Source organism: Drosophila elegans, unplaced genomic scaffold (assembly GCF_018152505.1).
Source record: "Drosophila elegans isolate 14027-0461.03 unplaced genomic scaffold, ASM1815250v1 contig_208, whole genome shotgun sequence".
Taxonomy (NCBI): Eukaryota; Metazoa; Arthropoda; class Insecta; order Diptera; family Drosophilidae; genus Drosophila; species Drosophila elegans.
The window spans coordinates 14,572,286-14,595,497 of record NW_024545578.1 but is presented as its reverse complement, the minus strand read 5'-3'; positions in this window follow the sequence as shown (position 1 = coordinate 14,595,497).

Below are 23,212 nucleotides of genomic sequence, written 5' to 3'. Positions count from 1 at the left end.
TTTTCTTGTTTCAGAAAGCTAGCAATTTACTTGGGACATAACTAGTTGATGTAGCAATGGGATAGAGCTTCACAATTGGTGGGTAAATAAGATTCGGAGAGATAATTTATGTTTGGTAGATAACTTATAATTGGATTAAGGCACGAAAAGATTTAGATCTTATTACCATTTTATTTTAACTTTATTCAAAGTAGAATATTTAGTTATTTTTTTGTAATTGTAAAAACGTTAACCACCAAGTTAGAATCATTATTCTTTATTTGCTTACAATCTCAACTCTAGTTTAGAACTCTAATCCAGACATTTCCGTAACCTCTCGACATCTCAACTCATTCTCATTCTCGTCCGTTGGCCAAAAGCTTTGCACAAACAATTTGCCGCATTCTTATGGACGCGAAAAAGAAACTATAACAAACAATTGTGCTGTTGGGGAAAAACATTTTCAATTTCTGCACAAAGCAAACGTTACGATCCCCGGCCAAGTCAAGCTCAAGTACAGTTAACAGTTTTGCCCGTTCCACTCTTCCTGAATAAAATGCAAAATATTAAGCATAAAATATGTAACCCATTTCAAAGGCGAAATGGGGGGGAAATGGGGGAAAATGGGGAAAAGCCGGAGGAAGACGACGGTACTTGGGACTGATGGTTGGGCGATGCCAAATCTAGAGGCACATTCTGGCAGATTTACTGCATATTGGCCCGGCGTCAAAAGCAGCCAAAAATTGCGCGAGGCGACGGGCGCACAGTTGAGTGCGTTGCTATCCCCAAAAGTACCACCCCCAACCACCCCCCAACCCCCTACTACCCCTACTACCGGGCGTTTTCTCCTCCCAGTTTTCCCACCTCACAGCGTTTTCCCTCTGTGTACAGAGAATTTCTGGCTACGACTGGTTCTGGCAGTCAGCATTGTCCTTGTTCTGGTCCTGCGCTCTCGTGAATTTATTTCCATCATTAGTTTTGGCACTTGAAGCTGAACATAAATGTGATTTATAAAGATTTTTCCACTCCCATACCATACACACCGCGAAAAATCAATCTAGAATATGTATTCCGAAAAAGATATTCCGAAACGAAGGCGGTAAAGTTTTCATCTTCTGTGTGCGGGACACACCCACATCATCGAATATGCATTATTTTGACATTAGCATAATTTACTCTGCGGCAAGGAAAAGGACAGGCAGGATGAGTAGGTGTATCCTGGGACTCATCCTCAGACTTCCTGACGTTCTGTCATTGGCACTGCGGCGGCTACACGGCTTGTAACAAATAGGATTCCATCATAATAATGTACCCTCGGCTCTTTATATACATACCTAAATATATATAGATATATAGATATATAGATATATAGATATATAGATATATAGATATATATATATATGTATTTGGAATGTATGTACATCCTGTGACAAATACGACAGGATTCGCAATTGCAAATATTTCAAACTCAAACACACGACATCCTCGTACCCCGACTTTGGCTTTTTTCGGCTTGGGGGATTTGCTTTCAGCTTTCTGCCAGCGGAGCTGATGCTTCGCAAAATTGATGACTATAGTGCGTGATGTCATTTGCATGACAGTTGCGCATCCACGGCACAAGAAGCTAAGCGAAAAGTATCTACATCTCTAAGCGATTCGAGGTGGTTATGCCAGCTTTTTACTATACTATATACATATATTTATATATATGTATCTGCTACTGCTTAGCAATCCTATGTATATGCACTGAATGTACCGAATGGCATTTTATTAGTCTAGTTTAAAGTGTTTCCTTTCAGAAATCTTTAAACTCCACAAAAATGTGTAATTTTTTAAATTGGCAAATTAACGGACCAACCAATTGCTACATAATCTAATTTAATTTGTTCAGACGCCTATTATTTCAACTTAATTTATGAAAGTAATAAACTCTTACGATTTCATTTAAACAAAATTATATATAAATTTTTCTCCACTTTCTAAGTGTCTATAATTTAAATAGTTATTAGTATCAAAACTAACTAAATAAATAACATTATATTTAGTACCAGTTTTGGAAAATATCTGTGTCCCTTTAACCAAAATTTATGAGTATTTCCCTCTCATTTCCATTTCCACTCCCAAGTCAATTAAAAATTCAATGTCAACTTTTATTTTGCCTTCAGGAAAAAAAAACCTCAAGATGCCGGCGGAAAAGAAAAATTTGTTCTTGACCTAGAAACAAAGGCAGGCACAGAACGATGACGACACCAGAGCGGGAAAATGAGGAGGAAAAGCCGAGACGACGTCACCAAAAAGGCCAAGACACGAGGAAAAGAAAGCGAACCAAACAAAAATTAAAATTAAAACAAGGACACAAAAAAAGCGTCATCGTCCTCGGCCAAGGGAGAGAGGGAGAGGGCAATAGCAACAGCCGGCAGCTGTGGGCCAGGCCAAAAAGAAAAGCGGGAGAAAGCAGGCAGAACTGGGTTAATAAGCAAAACGCAGACGACGATGATGATGATGATGATGATGATGAGGATGATGGCAACGAAGTGCATAATCAACAAGAGAGGAAAATTGTGGGTGCGAACTTTACTCATTTTCATTTAGGTTCCCGAGGAGCAAACTTTTCTCCCACCCACCGTCGCTGTGTGAGTGAGTATCTGTGTGTGCAAGGACGACTCCTTGCTGTTTTTAATTTCATTGCAAAAGGAAATGAACGAAGAGCCGGGAGAAGAGAGAAAACCTCAAGGAGCGCGAAAATGAAGCCAAAGACACTGCCAGCCGAAGTCTGAGCTCCAAGTTTTCCCGGCTTTCACCGCCTTACACCCACCCCCTGATTTTCCCATCCCCAGCCCCCACCGCCTCCCTCGCAGGCTAAATTAGCTGCAGCAGTCGCGCGACATTAAAAAGTTTGCCGGGTTCCTTCGCGTCTGGCGAGAAAAATAAAAAGAAAATGCAAAGAAAATTCGCCGTGAAAAGTGAAATTAAAATGAAAAGAAAAGAAAAGAGGGAGCCAAGTTTTCTGTACAGAAAATGGAAGTGCAGGGAAATTAGTGGCAGAAAAATGAGCAAGGTCAAATTCAAGAACCTCACAGTCAAAGTCAATGAACCAGACGAATTATTTAGAGTCTTTGTTCAGTAGTTTATATATTTTCGCAAATAATAACAAACTTATTTATTGGTATACCATAATACCATATAGGCCCTATTCAAAAACTTAATTAAGCTGTAAAAGTTTGCATTTACCAAGAACAAGTTCATTTTAAAAACCAACTCACAAGGTACATAATTGCATGAAAGACAAGGCAAACATATCATTCACAACTAGATAATACTAAGTAAACAATTCCAGCCATCCACCGAGAATAACTAAATTACTTTATTGACCCATCTCACTTATCAGAAAACTCCGTTTGAATTCATTTTGCCATCAATTAACGGCTGATAAATCCACTTTTTTTCGCATGGCAACTTTGTAAGCGAGTCGCCATTAATTATTCAAACTCGATTCGTTGGCCAAACAACTTCCTTTATAGATATCAAAATTAATTTAGCAAACAAGAAAAAATTGAACTGTAAATTGATTTGGCTCATTAGGCGGCGTGAGCAAACAAATGGCAGCAGTTAAAAGAAAACCGTTAGTAGGAAGAAGTAGCCGGCAGTTATAGAGATACAAATCTTAAGATACAAATTACCAGGCGGTAGCAGAAAACTCAAAATAATACTAGGGGAGCGCGCTTCCAAATTTGGCCAGATAAAGAAAAAAAGAATTAATAATTCAATTGCGAAATGTAAATTTTTAAAACTATATTAGAAATCATTAAAAATAATAAGATATTATAAATGCATTTTTTTAACAAACCTATCTCCCAGATACTTCACGCTCCCGTAGTTCAACTGCAGCGCACTTTAATTGAAATTGCTAAGCGCTCTTTGGCAGTTGCTCACCAGCGGGTAGTCGTTGGTAATTAAACTGGTTCCAAATTAACATTAAACAAAAATTAAATAAATAAGATAGCCAACTACAGTTAGCGGTCTCGGCAAACATGTTTGAGTGCCGCACAAAATTAGCAAAGTGAGTGAGAGACCGTGCAACATGTTGCCTGGCAGAATGCCGACGCTTATAGATAAATTTCTGTCAAAATTGCTGATTGACTTCATTAATAACCACGCGCCCAGCCAGCAAAACCAGGCAGCCAGCCAGTCAGCCAGGGGCACTGAAAAATATTCAAGAACTTAGCCAAATAACTTAACAAAATAACAAAGCTTAAAAGAGTTTTTTGAAAAAATAGCAATAGCAAAGTCCTGACAGTTAAATACAATAAATTATTTGCTATATAAATATGTTGATATCAGAATCTTTGTTGTGAAAAGTTTAATTTTCATATATTTATTTCTCACCAGACTTAAATATGTTGTTTATTTATTACTACCATGTTTTAAAACTTTATTTAAATGGTGAAAAACAAATTAATTAGAAAAGTTAGCGATTACAAGAGAAGTTTATTAGCTAATTTAAATCATTAAAAAGTTTCACTAGTGACAAGTAACTCTAAGCTTGATTTGTTTGAAGTCGTAGTTAAATCTATCAACTACTACATAGTTTTTTTTTGCAGTGCACTCTTTCAGCCAGGCTGACAGCTCGACAAGGCAGCCGCTGAAATGCAAAGCAGATGGGCGAGCCTGCCAGCTGAGGGGGCGGCAATGGGGAGGGGTTTCTCATGGGGGGAGTGGTGCAAATTAATAGCAAACTTGTAGGACCTGAATGCTGTGTTTCGGTGGCGCGATTGATAAGCTGCGTGCTGCGTGGCCATGTTCGGTGTCCAAACGCTGCCACAACATGTTTCGCACGGCGGAAACTGGTCGCCAATGGTATTGGCAACTGGGAATCGGGAATCGGGAATGGGTCGAAATCAGTGCGAATATTTATGTTTGTCCAGGCAGCAGGCTGGGTATTTTAATGGGCGCACACTGCACTGACCATGAGGAAGCGATTTGGCCGATTTTGCATCAGCATTTGCCGGTTTTAGGCCCCGTTTAATTGCGCTGCAGAAACCGTTTGCTTTTAATTGGTCACCGAGGTGGTGGGGCAGAGAAGGCGACCGATTAAAAATGCCAGGCAGATAACTCAATAAATGTACAGATTAGTTACAGACGCAATCAATCAGCGTCAAAGGCGAGCCGCACTAAATTGTCAGACTTGCTAATAATTGCAACAACAATCGCAATTGCAACAAGGAGTCAGCCTTTCGTTTCGGCCAAACTGCAGACGTGGCACTCACTGACCATCTACACAGGGACAAAATATTGGGTATAGGGCTAGGGAATAATTTCTCAACAATTTTAATATTTATTTAAATGCATCAGAAGGCTGTTGTTTAAATTCAATAAAACAATGTACTTTATAGTTATAACAAAATATTTTCTTTCGAGTTCTGGCATTAATTTAAATTATTACTATTATGCTATTTTCAAGATCTTCATTCTTACAAATAATTTGTTTATATTCTTTTATTTTTAAGATGAATTTACAATTAATGCTGTCTCAATATATAAAAATTATTTATAACATGTGGCAGGTTATATTTTTTATTTCGACGTTAAAAGTCTTTTATTAGGTTCGAATTGAAAAGCTTGAATTTAATTTAACGCTGCGGTAATCAATCTTATAGCCGCACTTTTTCGCTTAGTGTCCGTTTGTGGCAGCTTGAGTGTGTGCTCGTAATTTGGTTGCCTTTCACAAAAGACACTTGACGTGGCCAAGACGCAGACAGACACCACACAAGCCACAAGACACATCGACGTCCGCGTTGACAACGGACATGGCACATGATACGTGGCTCTCTGGGTTGCTCGGAGTTGGGTTGTTCGGAGTTTGGTTGTTCGTTCGGTTGTTTGGTTGTTGCTACCGCCAGTTGGTCATCATCGGGCCGCATGTGCTGTGCATTTTTTACGAGCATTTGCCTCGCTTTTGCGGCCGCAGATGCGCTGCAACGCTGAGCTACATAAATTTTGTGGCCTGGCGAAAGGCAAAAATTAAAATGCGCTTATAAAGCAATAAAATGCAGCATAATAGTAATAGCGGCAGAGCGCTGCAGCGGCGTAATGACCACGTAATGAAAATGTCTACGATTTTGAGAGATGAGCGAGTTGAAAGATACACACGGATGCAGCTGTGGCATATTGTGCAACGTATCTGCCCAGATGCAGATTGCAACACAGTGAGTGCCGAAAACCAAGCACAAAAAACAAAGCACAAAAAAAAAAAAAAAACAGAAAAGAGAAAAAAAAAACAATTATAGAATGTATCTGGTAGATTGCAGATTGGATTGTGCCTGCACACCGAGAGTTATGGCACTGGCATTCTATGTGCGCCGGCCCTGTCAACGGCAATTTGCCATAACATAAAACTGCACGTTTACACTAATAGCACAGGTATCTAAAGCGCGCAGCAGGTGAGCCAGAGTACCCGAGTACCCAAGTATCTGGGTATTCGAGTATCTTGTATCTGGCTATCTGTATCTGAAGCTGAAGCTGAAGCTGAGGCTGGACTGAACTGGACTGGTCGTCGCCATGGTCAGGCCTTCACTTTTGCGCTGCCCGGCGCTTGATTAAAGTTCAATGCATATGAATTAATTAAGTTTACTTTTTTTTTTTTTCCTCAAGCTTATCGGTAACGCTCGAGCCGGGCACATCCATCATCCCGTCCAGTTTTTCAGTTCCAATTCCAGTTTCTGGCCCAATGTGGGCAGCGCTTCCTCAGTAAAATAAAAAAAAAAATGGCACAGAAAAAAATTACCAAAGGAAACTGGACAAATGAGCGACAAAACTGGTTCAACACTCAGACACAACATCCGAACCAATAACAATTAAAAAGAAGATAAACAAAGGAACGGAAACCGTTACCTTTGCATGCTATTTGTAAAAAAGTGTTAGATAAATGGCCATGTTTACTTTGCATGCTGATCTTCACAATATCATATGCGTTTAATTAAATTAATTTATTTTAATTTATTTTGCATCCTAGTAATTTAAATTTTAGTTTAATGTGCTAGTCACGTTAACAAACAAATTAAATAGTTTTATAAACATTACAATTGCTTGTAAGAATAAAAATAACTATAAAAACTTTCATTTTATATACCTCGTTTTAAGCTATGCAAATTATTTCAGTTTAGTGTCTGATACATATTTTATTTACTGTTTGAATTGATAATACTACAAAGCTATCTTAAAGCCCTTTTCAACTTTGCACAGTATTCTATTGCCTTCATTTTTATTTTTATTTGTACAATAGCTGAAAGCATTTAATGATGCGACTCAAGCCTTTATGATCTTTTTTTCTCATATGAGCTTCAGCAAAGGCCGTCAAAAGTTGTATGAAATTGCATCAAAATTTCGTAGCACGTCTCTGCCCCCTGCCAGGGGGCGTGGCACATTTGCTGTTGTCTGGGCGTGTATCCAGCTTGATACATTTTAATTTAGTTGCTTTAATTAATTTTTTTCGCTCAGTTATTTAGTTGAGATTTTTTCGCCCAGATATGGTTTTTGGCGGTTTAATTAATTCTTTGCTAAGTGAGAAATTGCCTGGCTGGCAGTGGGTGGGATGATGTCTGTGCCCGTTTGCATCAATCAAAGTGATTGTTGAAATGGACTTCAAGCATGTCGGATCCGCCCGTGGACAGCGTAGAATTTCTAATTCAAATTACAAAAAAAGCGTGGCAAAAATATCAAATACATATCCATTCGCAAATCAATTGTTTCCCGTTCTCGTAGGGCGAAATATATGGGTATAGCCTCTCACCACTTAAACAGCTCATAAACCAGGCGGCTAATCAAGATCACTGATCATTAGGCAAGGCAAACGTCAACACTTCAAGCCCGGCGATAAAAGTGCCAATCCGAGGCTCATATAAACCTCAACCCAGGCACTTCGTCAGCTGGAGTCAGGCGCTCCTGCAGAAGCATCCGAAAGTTTGCCAAACGTTCGGCTCGGTTGCGATTTATGTGCGAGTTTTGTTTGCTTGCCTGACTTGGCTTTTTGTATGCAAACTGTCAATCAAAGACAGCAGCACCGGCAGCGATGCTAATCAGCCCAGACTTTGGCAGTTTATGTACTGGCCGGGCCAAAGTTATGGCGCCGTTATGGCCCACGAGGAACGGTAGCAGCTGCCACCGAGCTTTGCGAAGAATCACCGAGAAAAAAAGGTGAAAACGTTGTTAAATGATAGAGAAAAATGCCTAACAAATCGAGGAACAAGTTAATTTTTAATTAACAGAGTGCCAAAAGTTCAATAAATACTTCTTATAAAGATAGAACTCTAAATTTAGAGTTGGCAAAACCCTTTTTAAAAAATCAAAGAACTTAGACACGGTTAAATTTGTATGTAAACTAACATTATTATTATTTGAAAATGTATAATATATTTTTATATATATATGATCAGGGTAGAATTTTTTTTTTTTTTGATTAATATTAATTAATATTAATATACTTACATTCTTTGTAAGGCAACTTAAAAAAATGTAAATAAGGATTTTGAATATTCCAAAAGTATGTAAAGCTGCTTTAGTTTTTATTCAGTCTGTTGTGTTGCCTTAAATATTTGCTTAAATTAAATACTATGTTTGATAAATATTTGAATAATATTGTTATATTTGCCTTAAACAAATTTTACTTACAACTTTAAGGGAGTTGTTTTAAATTAAAGTTTCTTGTATAAAAATTAACCAATAGAAGCAAGTTAATATGATTAAGCATACAATGTGTAAGAAATGACATTCTGTTTAATATCAGGAATTAAAAATTCTGAATAGTTTAGCTACTGATTGCAGGTGTCATTTTTTTCGACAGTGAAGCTTTCGCCTTGCGTTCTCGTGACATCCCAGGGAGCACATATTGAATATCTGCTGTGTTGGCTCAGCGGGCGGCTAAACATTTGCTCGGCTACCTTAGACCAAAAGCAAAAGCCAACGGCAAAGCCAAAGCACAAACCAAATCCAAATTGATTTACGCCGCTGGCAGACAAATGGCAGAGGGGCAGGGAAACAAACAGTCAAATCTGAAATGGCAGTAACTAAATGCAAATCATGGTGGTTACCACTGCAGAGCAAGCGTATCCAGCGGATACTTGGATACTTGGGTATCTCGACTGCAAACACAAATACAGATACAGATACAACAAGGCTGGGCTGGCAATCAAATGCATTTATTTTGCATATAATTCAAATGATAATTTGTGTGCAGTCAAGTGCTTTTGTATTCGCTGTTGCGGTGGGCGTTAAAGAGTCGCCTTCTCGAAATGTCAACTTGTGCAGTTCTGTCAGATAAATCAATCAAGTTGATTAGTTTTGTTTTCAGTATTGCAGTCGGTAATTAGCGTGTGGGGTGTGACTCTCAATATGGGAACAAGTATCCAATGCGGGTGGAAAGTTCTCCAAGGTTAATTCAGCCATTGAAATTGTCTTAATTTCAGTTTCCCATTGGTTCGAGTGCAAATCAAATAAATGCCAACGCCAAGGCATATATGCGATATCTCTATCTGTATCTGGGGAATACCCACACTCTTTGCGGCTAATGCATTAGCCTAAGTATCTACAACTTTACTTACATTCCCTTTTTGCCTTTCAATTTTCTTTCCTTTTTTTTTTTTGCAGAAAAAACGGCGCCAGCTAATGTGCAAACATAAAATTTTAAGACGCCGCCGAAAGGAAAGCCAACGGAAGGGATGGATGGGAAATTCGAAGAGTCTGGCAGACGCTTTTGGGACTTTGATATTTGCCAAAAGTATTGGCAGCCAATTTCATTATTGAGACCAGCCAATATCTGGCAAACATAATCCGTTTATGACTCTAATTGCAGCTTAAGACTGACAAGTCAAACACAAACACCAAAGCGCCGGCTAAGTAGACACATGAAGTGCAGTGTAACCGAGTGAATTGTGACCATTCAAAGCAGAAAACCGAAGTCTTTATACCATCAGCGAGGTATAGAGTTCCTACGTTCCCATTTAATCGTAGGAACTTAATACCGTGCTCTTGGAGGACTGTCGACCAACATAAAGAATTAACAAATAAAGTGATTAAGGTGTTACAAGTTTTTAAAGTGAATAACTAAATTTCTGTTAGATCGCAGCTTGTATAAATTTTAGAGCTGGAATTTAATTAAGTACATAAAACAGTATGGCTCAATTAAAAAAAAATAAATAAACATTATGGTTCAATAAAAAAATAAACCAAAAAATTGTTTAAATAAACTTTTTAAGTTTTCCCTTTCTCCAAAATTGATCCAAAATCAAACTAAGAAATAAATAAATCAAATAAGTAATGTTAAACCAATAATACTTACAAGTTGAAAGCGCTTGTTTTGAATGAAATAAAGTATCGTATTATCTTTTATATATTTTCTCGTCACCCCATTTCAACCCACTTATCAAATTTTTCTTTATCCCCTAACTTACAACCTAAAAGAAAGGGTTGAGATCGGATCGCATTGGACACTTTCCTTGAAGATAATAAACCGTTTCGGATATCCTACGACGAAGGGAGTTCAACAACCTTTAACTGCATCTTAGAGATATGAGCTCGCCAAGGACCTTCAACCCCTTTTTTGTACTATCGCTGCGTTTTTATCTTTATCCTGGCATTTGCATGGCTACGTTTAATTGCGAACAGTTTGCAAGGACGAGCAACCGTTACGCAATTGATAACGGTTCATTTGTTTTTTTGCGGATTTTCATATCTACTTGATTAACGGTAAAGGTAAAGGCTGAACGGGTTACAGTACAGGATACAGGAGGGGAAAACAAAGGGATTATGTGTGCGAAATATAAGTCAATGAAGCGTGAAGCTATGAGCATGTAAAGCAAATATAACTAGATTATTTTAGTGTAATTTATTTATTCTTCATGCTATTTCAACTTAAGAGTATATTTTTTAAGCTTTATAAAATTTGGTACTTAACTTTGATTTTTCTAAAATGTTTAGAGGCGTCTAATTTAAGCTGAGGAGAAAATTAAAAAAATATAATTTTGTATTATGAACGGTCGAGGGAAGTCAAACAAAATCAATTAAAAGATCTGTAAATTATATATATAATAAATAGTACAAAATAAATAAAACAAACAATTTCTTTTATAAATAAATTTAAAAACAAAAGCAAGAAGAAAGAAATGGCAAAATAACGTCCCATGTTAATTTCATTTTAATTTGCAAGGAGTTTAATAAATATATTGAACACGGTGAATTAATGATAGCATATCATCGTCTAAAAATAAATACACTTAAGGTTTGATTAATTTTTACACCACTGTGCTTCGATAGCCAAGTTCCTAACCAATTTCTAATGTCCTTCAAATGAGATTAATAATTACGTGATTCACCGATAGAGGACGAAAACCCTCTTCTCCCATACAGCCAATAGATGTCGCCCTGCAGAGTCCTTGCTCAAGGGTGGATGGCCGAAGCCGATTGTGAATCAATTTCCATTTCCCGCTGTCCGGACATTTTAATGGCAATTTCCTGAGAGCGAGAACACGCAGCAAATAAAATCAATTAACCGGGAGTGATGCAGCAGATTCGCATATTGCGAATTTGTTCTTATTGGATTTGGCAGACGGGAGTAAACAAGCAAATGAGAATCAATGCGATTTGCTCCTGCTGTTTCGCCTTCGGACGAGAAGAATCGACCACCTGCTGGGCTTTTGTGAGCCATTCATGGGGGCAAAATCCAGCGGACCGACAGAATATCTCTGGGGGTACGCACATCAATTATGTTAATTTAAGCCAGCAATTACAAAGCAGTTTTCAAATTAAACTATGCGTTTTTACAGGTCTTTATAGGGCTTGGATTTTCTCAGCTATGTGGGCCGTTATGTTAGCTGTTTATCAGTAAAAAAAAAAAGGATATATAGCTTAAATTCTTTTCATTCAAAAAAATGAAACAAAATTTAAGATAATTGAAATTTGAAATACATATTCAGCATAGACAGCAACCAAAATCACTGCAATATTTAGCAAAGATTTCATCCCCTGGGGCGCAATTCTATGTTTTCTAACAAGGGTCAAAGGACATAAGTACAGTTCCCCTCCAATGGGAACAGTTTAGGCAAACGTTGACTGCAAAATCTGTGCGGTTGTAAAACGTAGACATGAATGTTTCCCCTCTCTTTCCACTCAAAACATCGCCTTCGCACGTTTTCACTCAAACTCAAACATCGCACGTCGACCGAGCAGCCAGCAAAACAATACAAAAAGTGGGCGGAGTCTGAAAACCGAGTGAATGGCCCGACGCAAACACATTGAAAACATCGCCGGCGAGTGGAATATATTATTAATTTCCCCTCACAGTCGTTGAGTGAGTGTTTTTTCGTCTCACTGTGACCGGGGCAGCTGGGGAAAAATGCTTTTTACTCACGTTTTTCAAATTTAAAAATTTCTGATCTGACCGCGACCACCTTTCTAGTTTAATGCCCAAAAACCCAACCCTTAGTTAACCCTTTATTTATCAGCGATTGTAAAACTGGTTTCTCATTATATGATGGGTATAGAAACCCAGCAGATGATCAACGATCAGTGCTATCCTCTCGAATATATATTTCGCCGCAGGCTACAAATTCACCGAAGTTGTTTCTTACTTTTAACAAGCTTAAACTGATTCATTGAATAAATAAGATACAGCTTTTGAATAAATGCCTTTCACAGTGGAATTAAAATTTGTTCTAAAAATATTATTTTCTCTTGATTTATGAACAATATAATCTAGTTTATCAAATTCATATTAAACGGTTTCAAACTAAGGCAACTAATTAACAGTCTATATAAAATATTTTCGAGTAATTAGTATATTTACTTTTCAATTAAAAATAATATTAAAAGAAAAAAATTATTTTATTTCATTTATTATAAATAATCAGTATAATTAGGAATAACATAATGTTAGCTACATGCTTCCCTATTATGATAAATTTGATTACATAGTATATTTGACATTATAAAATGGATTTCGGTAAAAAACATTTTGTGAAGTGCTATATAATTTATTTAAAAACATTAAAATGTATATGTATCTGAAGAAGAGACTGTTAAATAACTATTAATAAATAACATTTTTCTGAGCAGTCTTTGAAGTTTAAATGACTTTTTATTTTTTTAAGTTCCTCCAGCTTGCCTGTTTGGTTTTCTATTCGAAACCCATTTTGAACGCGACCACTGTACGTGGACAAGAGCCCAACCCACCTTTTGTGCATCTGCCTGGCACTTAGTCGCTTCCTGTGGCACTTTGCATCCCCCTGCTGCACCACCCCCAACGTAAAAATAGAACGCGAACGAGAACGGGAACGGGAATGTCAACCCTTACCTCTAACCCTTTCTCTTTAAACGTTTGACACTTCCCCGCTGACCACACTCTCTGGCACACACACTTTGCAACCATCATGAGTGTTCTCCAGGCCATGACGCACTTTTCCAACAGGACTTCAGGACTCCAGGACTTCAGGACTTGTTCGTGTCCTGTTTTTGTTGTGCGTGACGCATTTTGTGTTATTGTTTTTCGCGTTTGGTGTTTCAAAGTGGCTGCCTGCCAACCCCCCGCAAACAAACTCTCTCGCTCAACCCTTTCGCCTAACCAAATTGAACAAGTTTTGAGCGGCGAAGGGAGAATTATGGCACGCAGCTTTCGGCCTTTGTCTTGTTGTAGTCCTCCGAAAATTGATGCCAACTTTCCACATTTTCAACGACAGTTTGTCCGCGTCGCTCGCCTCGAACAGTGAGAGAAAAACCCAGAGAACTGAGAGGAAATCGGGCAGAGAAAACCTTAAAAAAAAAAAAATGAAATGAAAGAGTTCGTGCTTAAGAAAAGGGTTTTCCGGGCTGAAAGGATGAGTTTTCCTAATTCCTGGTATCGATGTGCGTCTGTGTGCCTCCTAAAGAGTTTCAATTTTTATGCAAATCTGTGTAATGTCATTTCGGGAAAATAAGAACAATTGGGAATGAGTCATTTGAAAGGAATTCGAATGGCATTTTAGTGGCACAGGGCCAAAAGGCAAATTAAGTGCCACATTGAAGGCTAATTGAGAAGGGAGCATTTTTATGGTTTTTGCCTGGAATTTAATGGGTGAGTGAAAAGCGGAAAATTGATTTTAACAATATTCCCATGAAATAAATTCATAAAATGTATTTATTTAAGAGCAAAAAAAATATAAACAACACTGTAAATCCGCCATGTTATTTTTATGGTCGGTAATTCCCTTGGCATAAAGCTTAAATCCACATAGCAACATTTCTAATTGATTTAATATTCCGCATACTAAACATACCCCAAAGCCACAGTGCGCCCTTTGACCTCCGTCCGAAAATAACCGAGAAACTAATTTAAACGAAAAACTAATTTTGATGGCATTTTAATGAGCCGCAAAATAAGCGTTCAATTTCGGCCAAAATCAATTAAGTTAATTAAATACATTTTATGCATTTATTTATACGTTTCCATTATAAAGCGATTTTAATTGCCGCCAAAAACTGTTTGGAATTGATAGGCTCGATAATTATTACGTTTTGTGAGTGTGTGTGGAATGGAACCCTCATTAAAGATGTATAATAAAAAGCCAAAATGAAACAATTCGATTCAAATCAAATGGTCAAGTTTAGATTAAATGGGTTGAGTTTAGTAGAGAGATTATTTTAGTGGTTTGTCACATTTACGGTCTGATAAAAAACGTGGGGTTGTTGAACTCTCTGGCTGATTTAATTTTAATCAGCTAACTGATATGGCTTTTGTGTTTTTTAATCAGGCATTGGAATGCATTGTCATTGTCTCATTCAACTTTAAAATTTAATCCATAGGAAAACCTAGTAATCGGAATAAGAATTTTACTATTTTTCAGTGTGCCTCTTTATTTACCTTCTGTTTACTTTAACTATATAACGATTTCCTATAAATCTACCCTAACTCGTACATTTTTCTATCACCTCTCAATTACATTTTCAAAATGGCAGCAAGATGAAGGCGGTATCTTTGGCCAAGGAACTGCAAAAAAGCCGCAAAACTGCATCTGGCCGAAGTAGGGGGTTGGGTTTTTTAGAGAACTCATGCACGAGTACCAGGGGTTGCAATTACGAAATGCTGCGGAATAAATTCCACTCAGTACTGAGTTTAATTATAGCGCGCGGCTAGCGAAAAAACTCAGCGAGCCGTTAATAAGCATTTAATTACTCATTCTGAGTGACAGAGGGTGAGGATGTGTGGGTGATTCTTTGAGTGTGTGTTTGAGTATCTGTGTGCATTCTGTTTTATCTGTGTGAGTGAGAGCTCTCTCTCTGTTTCTGCTGGCGTTCTGCCAGCGTTTCGGCTTCACCTTCGCGCAGACGCTCGTCTTGAAAAGGGGGCGGAGTTTTTTTTTTCAATACACTTTCTTGCTGGCGTGCGACACTCACACACTGAACCACCCACCGACCACCTACGAACCACCCACAGCTCCCCACAATCACAAACACCCTACCCCACCCCTTCCACAACCACTCAACCACCCGCTTACTTAGTTCGTCTCGCTGCGTTGCCAGGGCAAATAATATTAAAACGAAAAAAGTGGGGAAAAAAATAAAAAGGGGGCGGGGGGGAGGGCGAGGGAAAACAAGGAAAAACCGCCCGAGCACATTTTCATGTACAATTTTTTTCTCTTTCGCTCTCTCTCTTGGCAAATTGTGGCCATATTGGATTTTTAGCACTTTTTTCCGCTGCCGCCGCCGTCTTCTTCTTGGCCAAATGCCGGCGGTTTCTGTGGGCCGTATATTCACCCTCATTTTGCAGGGTGGCTCAAAAGTTGATTTCTCTATTTTCCCGGTTTTTTTTTTCGCGCGCACATAAATTGTACATAAAATAGAGGGTGGTAAGGGGTGGGTGGCTGGCATTGGTGAGTTTTGTTGCTAGGTGTATTTTTTTGCTGCGGCTTTGATTTAGTTGCATTTTGGCTCAAAACTAAACTCCAAATGATGGTGGTGAAAAAAAATTGAAAAAATATATATATAGAAACATGGAAAGTATTTCCCAGGATTTTTGAGAGCAAATCGCCTTTAATAAAAAAATGTGCTATGCTTAGATATTTAAATTACTCTTCTTTACTTTGCAAGATGAAAGTAGTTAATTACTAGTAATTAATTAAACAAAAAAAAATGAGTCAGTAATCAAAATTTCATTCTAAAATAAACTACATAAAAATGTTTATTTTCCAAAGCAAATGGCATTTTAAGTATATGTACATATATGAAAAATTAACAAATAAGATAGAAATTAGGCAACCTTTTAATTTGAGTAAGAGCTAATTCAGAACTTCCAAATTTTAATAAATATTTTCAATGGTATCAAAAACAAAATACTTGAAGTTTGATGTTAGAAAATGTTTTAGAAGAAAACACATTTGTAAAACATTTTCCTTTCTTTTTTTACTCAAAATGTAACTCCATTTAGAGGAGGAAAAGACGTAAAAAAATAGATGTATAAAAATCGGAAAGCCTTTCCCCGCTTTTAGTTGAGTGCAAAACGCGGTTCATTAGAAAAAATTGCAGCCGGCAGCGCAGTCGACGCCTGCGGTTGATGGCTTCTGCTCCATTTTTATTTCCAACTCCCTTTTAATTTGCATACGTATGAGTGTTGTGGTGCGGCTGGCTGTGTGTATATATATTCCCGCTGATTTTTTATTTATTTTTCAGTTGTTTTTTGTGTGTTTTTGCCACGGCCACGGCCAATGCCACCCCCTTTTTGGATGGAAAACATTGCTGAAAATCGCCGGAACAGGCTCCGTGGTTCATCCTGCCAGTCGGCCTTGTGCAGTTACCCGCCAGCAGCCGATGTCGCCAGTTGCCAGTTGCCCAGTTGCCAGTTGGCACGAATAAATCTTAGTCATCAGCAGACTGGCCGAGATCAGCTAAAGCTGGGTCTAAACAGCCAGGTTCAGTCCAGAATCCAGTTGCTGTGACACTTGCAGCCTTTTTGCAGCGGAACGACAACGACGACAACAACTTGCTGAGTCTGAATTGATTTATGGCGCAAATTTTATTGTCTGGCCGGGAACTGGAACTCCTGACCAGTTGGCTCTTAACTTGTTAGCCACTAACTGTAAAGCCCCGAAAGTGCGTCTGTGTTGGTGAATCGTGCGCGTGTCATGTGACATTGACTTTTGCTGGGTGAAGTTTTCCCCACATCTATAACTACGTCCCCAACTATACCATATCCAACGGCAACAACCGTGTGCAACTTTGTGTATAAATAATATTATAAAACTGAAACATAAATTTCAACTTAACCAACTGTAACAACTTTCGCTTTGGACCGCAAAAAGAGAACCACGCGCTGGACAAAGTTTGCGATGCATTTGTTGGCTCAACAACAAGTAAGTTTTAAGCGACACGTTCATTTCTGGCAAATTATTAAGTAAACAAAATGTTTTTGATTTCGAAATGTATTTCCTGTTGAAAGAGGATTTAATTTATTGAGTTCTATTAAATAAAAGCTTTTTTTGTTTAATTTAATTTATTCCGTTCTATTTTTCACAATTAGTTTTAAAATACGGAAAAAGTTGTGAAAAGTTTGTCCAATCAAAAAGATTGTAGATATATATTTGAGGCCATTTAAGAATTTTAATACTCTTCAAATTTTATTTCGCTTCTTTATTATGATAAGAAATATAATTATTTAATAAAAAAAAAACAACAAATTACAGCCTTTGAATTTCAATAACGACACTTATAACAAAAAAAAACAAGCTTATGCACTTTATTATTAATTCAACGTGTTAAAAATAAAAGAACCATTCTTTAAATCTCGACGAATAACTCTAACAGCTACATATCTCAAATGGCAGAATAATAAAGTGTTTAAGCAATCAAATCCTAAAGTTTTATGTCAATGGTAAAAAACAAATTATTTCCATTTTAATTGGATTTACTTTAATTAAATCTAGATTGCATTTATGGTGCATGAGTGCTGTTTAATTGAATATAGAATAGCACTTAATTGACATTCGCGAATTAAAATTTCGCATTACAATAAACATTATTTGCCATTTACAAATATCAATTTGCACATGTGTATGCAAAAGAGTTATTTTAAATCGCATACACACATATCAATGCCCCCGCATTCCGTTTCATTTCTTAATGGGAAAAAAGTTCAATCGAGTTGAATCTGCACCTGTACGCCATTAAATAAATAATGAAAAGACAGCAACAAAAATCGGCGAAATCAGTGGCATTTTTAACGCTTCCACTAACTGAACAACAGCGAATGCAATCTCTCTTTATGCCTCTTCCTTCTTTTTTATTTTTTCTTTATTTTTTTTTTTATTTTGCCGGCTTGTCTCTCACGACTATCGAATTAAAATTTCCTCTGCCACTGCTTCAATATTGATATTTCATCAGCAGCTCGAAGAGTTTATTTAAAATATACGTACATTCATATGTATCGGCGCACACAAAAGTATATGTACGTACTGAGCAGGCTGAAGTGAACTGAAGTTGGTAAAGCGCATTACGGTTTTAAGCTGGCAGCCGCTTATCAAGGACCACTTAAACAACCACCGACCCACTGCGAGAATTTCGCATTCACGGCCCCATCATTCAGCATCCTTCTCTTTCGCAGTAATTGTCAGTGCGAGATTGCACGGAGCAAAAAAAATATGCAAATATCTTTCAAATACATTTATCATATAATATTTAAAAAATTGTTACATATTAAATATTTATATAATCGAAAAACTGCATTTCGATACTTAAGCTTTTGCCCATACAATTCCCAAGTGGTTATAGCATGGCTATTCGAAAGTTAGTTACTGATGAAGAGTTCTAGGTATTTTTAAAACCGTTTTAAATCTATTTCGTTCTCTATTTATCTATATTTATCTATTTTTTATATGTTTACCTTACACATTTATAATTCCATTAAAAACAATATTTAATGTATTAAACATTTTAAAAGTATTTTTATAAAATACATTATTTAACTTTAACAAACCATTTAAAAATATAAATTATGTATATTCAAGTTTTGATTTTTTTTTCCATTGAAAGGGTCATATTTTCCTCAAATAAATATTAGGTCATTTTATTTGGAAGAAACCCAATCTAATACCATTTTTTCAACGTGTACCTGCGGTTACTTTTGGTGGAGAAAGGGGGCGGGGATGTGTAGCGCAGTGAAGTGCAGATTGGCAGCTTCAACGCTGTTGATTCAGAACTGGACTGACGGGAACCGAAAACCCCACTCCCAGTCTCATCATTAAAAACGACCGAAAATAAGAAGAAAGCGAAATGTTTTCGTACGTAAACAGCAACGGCAGAGGCAGCTACAAAAACCAACCCAAATAATAGCAAGTGAAATGTGTGTGTGTTTTCATATATTTATAAAGGGGGTAAAATAAGCTTACACGTGTCTGGGCGTTTCTGCATCACATGTATCTGTATCTGTATCTGCATCTTTTGCATTCAATGCATATGGGAATACATGTGGCAAAAGGTGACCCGAATTAAAAAAAATTAAGACGCTGCAGCTCGAATTTAATTTAAACTTTCCCAAAGTTAAGATGGTTTGTTGAAGTTGGTTGTGCATAAAATTCAACTAAATAAATTGGAATTCCTAAACAGAAAATTTGCTAAGGAGAACTGGGAGTTACTAAAAATAGATTTTAAATTAGTTCGGCTTATCCTGAATAACTTATGTGGCAAAAAACAGCACAAAGCCCAAGAGTTTTTTCGGCGGAAAACTTTAGCCATTAGTGGGAAATACGCTTATGTCCTTATGCTTAAATCTTTCTTAACCGAACTTAAAGTCCCACCACCCACTGTTGTGCCTCATCTCCGCCGTAAAAATCCAACAGCGCCAGACAATCCTTTCTTTTTTTTGTACTTTTTGCCTCGGACTTTTAACCATCGCTTCATCAGCACATTTTTATCCTTTTCCTTTGCTCTCGTACCTTTTGCTTTGTGCTACCACTCTTTTTTTTCACCCCCCTCCCCCTGATCCTTTCACTTTGTTCCTGGGCTTCGTTTTTAATTTTCAGCTGATTTTTTGATTAATGCTTAAACGTTTGCTCCTTTTTGCGCTGGACTCCTTTTATGCAAATCTCCAGGCACTTTAATTAGAAAAGCAGAAAATGTCCTTTCGAGAGTTGGGGTGAAAAATGCCGTTCGCTTCCAAGTTTTCCTCATTATACTTGGGCGCTTTTCGGTCGCCTTTTTGTGTTTGTCATTTATAAATTGGAAAAGTTTCCCTAAGCAAATTATGCCATTTTTCCCTGTCCCCCCCAAAATGATGCCCGATGGTCGAAGAACCCTTTTGGCATAAAAGTAACCCCGATTCCCAAGAGCTCCCTCAGCTGACGTTTCTCAAAACAAAAACGTCACATGGTCCGCTTCCTTCTTTCTGGCATTTATTTTTTATATCCTCAACCTCAACCGCATTCAGATTTGTTTTTCAAGATCCCTCATTGAGGTAGGTTAAAGTCGTTAAAGGTTCTCAAGGTCCGCGTTCGCGTTCGCGTCCGCGTCCGCATCTTCAGGTTCCCAACGAGCTGGTGACGACTTTGCATCCGCCCTTGCCCCTTCGGTGCCTGTTTGTGGTGCATTCAACTTTATGTCTTTGATTTATTGCTGGCTGCCTTTGGCTTCCTTTCTCGGGGGATCCGACCGAATCGGAATCGGAATCTGAATCTGAATCTCAATCTGAGTCTGAATGAAAGCGAAACAATGCCAGTTTGCCAGTCGGAGGGGCCCCTTTCGTCGTTCTTTATCCTGTTGTTATCGGTGACCCTGCGTTATGTAGGTCTATAGGCTACTGCCTCATGGCACTTTCGGTTTTACCGCCGAGTTCTGTGATTGCTTCACCCCTTCTGTTCTTCTGTTATTCTGCTTCTGCTTCTCTGACTGGACTGTGATGTAATAAATACGCCGCGATCCCTAAGCCGATCCCTATCTGTGTATCTGCATCTGTCTCTTTGTTCGCATCCGAATGGAACATGTGCTTGTGGCCCTCCTTGGCCATAAATTGCCGTTGAGTTGAGGGAAAATCTGTTGATTAGTGGGAAAAATCGAAATGAGCGGCAGAGAATAGAATTCCTGGCCCGACTTTGTGGTCAACAGCGGGCCAGAGATTATGTCATAAAGATAAAAGGGAACAACAAGTGTTGGCCTTTGTGACCCGAGGTGTGTGCATCGTAATTAGCCCGGGGTTTCAGGTGAAAGGGCGTGTCCTTCTTCTTTAGGCCATTCCTGTCATTGAGTATTACTTGGCTGGGATTTTACCTGCTGTGCAATAAGAAACAATTAAGGTCTTGTTAACGAAAAATCCTAACTAGAAGTGGTTTGAAAAATGGTTAATGTCTATTAGAAAAAACTTTATTTTGAAGAAATTTGTAAGAACAAATTTATTTTATAACCTTCAAAAAATTATCAAAAAAAACGGTTTATTTGCTGTTAAGAATTCAAAATTAGTTCCTTCAAAATATTTATTTGTTCTATCTTTGAAGACTTTTCCTTTAAGTATACTTTTCAAAGATTCTCTACATATTCTCAAAAATATAGTTTTTGTGAATTTTCCAAATTTATGAATTTTAATACGAATTTTTCTCCATTTGATAGACACTTTTGACATGCATTTACAGGCATGTTGGCCCCGCAAATTGATCGTCTAATGGTTGCATCACCGAAACAAGAACAACACCCACAATTAGCGGCTGAGCAAAAACAATGCAATTGACTGTGAGAAGAAACAGACTCGAGGCGGGAAAAACTCACTCAAGCCGGTTGTTTGGCCGCCTTTCCCTTTTGCCCCTTTTTGGCAGCTCCGTCATGCGCAAGGCTTTTTGAGTTGCGAGCCAAGAGTTCTGGGCCTTCTGAGTTCTGTGCTGTGTGGGGCTGAAATGTCACGTTCGATCATTGAAGTTGCCCCGCCGCTCCCTTTGACCTCCCCCTGGGGGCCAACTAATGCATATGCCAAAGCGGGCACGTAGGCGCATCAAAAGGAAATGTCAGTCAGGCGACAAGCCCACAACAGCGAAAGCAACACGGGCAACATCACACTGAAACAAATGTATAGCTCGATACTAACAGTTTTCAAAAATAATTTAGCAGTTTCTTTCTTTCGTAAAAACTTTTGGAATCAAAAGCCGTCGGTACTCGACCAAATATGACTAGAATATGTAAGCTATAGTTTTATAAATTTCTTGCTACAAAAAGAATTTTTTTTAAATTGAATTTTTTGAAATGAAATACTTTTAAAGGCAATTGCATATGGTAAAAGATGACTTTAAATTAATTTTATATAAGCTGGATTAAGCTTTGGACAGTAAATTGTATATAACATCAGTTTTCTTTCTGTGCACTTAACCAACAACAACAGCTGAGTTTTGGGTCCTAGGGTCTGAGTGGAAATCCTTTGGCGAAACACGTGCAAGCCCACACACAGATACAGATACTGGCTGACTCACAGATACGATTCTCACGGATACAGCTACAGTCGAGTGTGGTGGGTTCTCGAACTTGTGGTGGGCTACAAAGCCACAAAAGCACACCAGCAACATGTTGACTGCAGCTGCTGCTGCTGCTGCTGCAAAATTGCATTTCGCAAACACACTCATACACATGGCCCGTAACTTGAAGAAAGAGAGGCCTATATCGGGCCAGAGGGAGAGGGCAAACATATATATATATATATATATGTGCGATTATACGATTTTTTCTTTCTGCCCACCAAAAGTTGCTGTCGACGGCGACGTTGCGATGTTGCTGCGGTGCGAGTGGCTTTTTTAGCCGCCAGTTGCCAATTGCCGCATTCGCTATTCGGCTTTGAAGCCGCTCGGGTTGCCAAAAAGAACAGTTAGCCAGGAATTCTCCGGAGAATCGACAAAAGATTCTCCTGGGAGTCGAACTCGTGCCCACGTGACTTACGTTCTCTAACCCAGTTTTTCACTTTTTTAATAACTTTTCTCTGCTAAATGTGTGTTTTTTCTGTGTGCCAAAATAATAACAAACGTTTTGGGCTCCAGATAAAATTATAGAGCTTTGCAAAAATAAGCTGAACATTTTCCGGCAGTGTACTCGTGTGCTTGTGCTTGTGCCCCCGAGTGTCTGTGTGTTTGCCAATGTTTTTTGTGGCCTCTCATCTTCAATTTCTTGGTGAGTTGTGGATTTTTAATTGAAAAACGCTGGAGAAAAAAGTTTTCATTTAAATGCATTTTGTATGGGTGCTGGGGAAAAGAGTTTT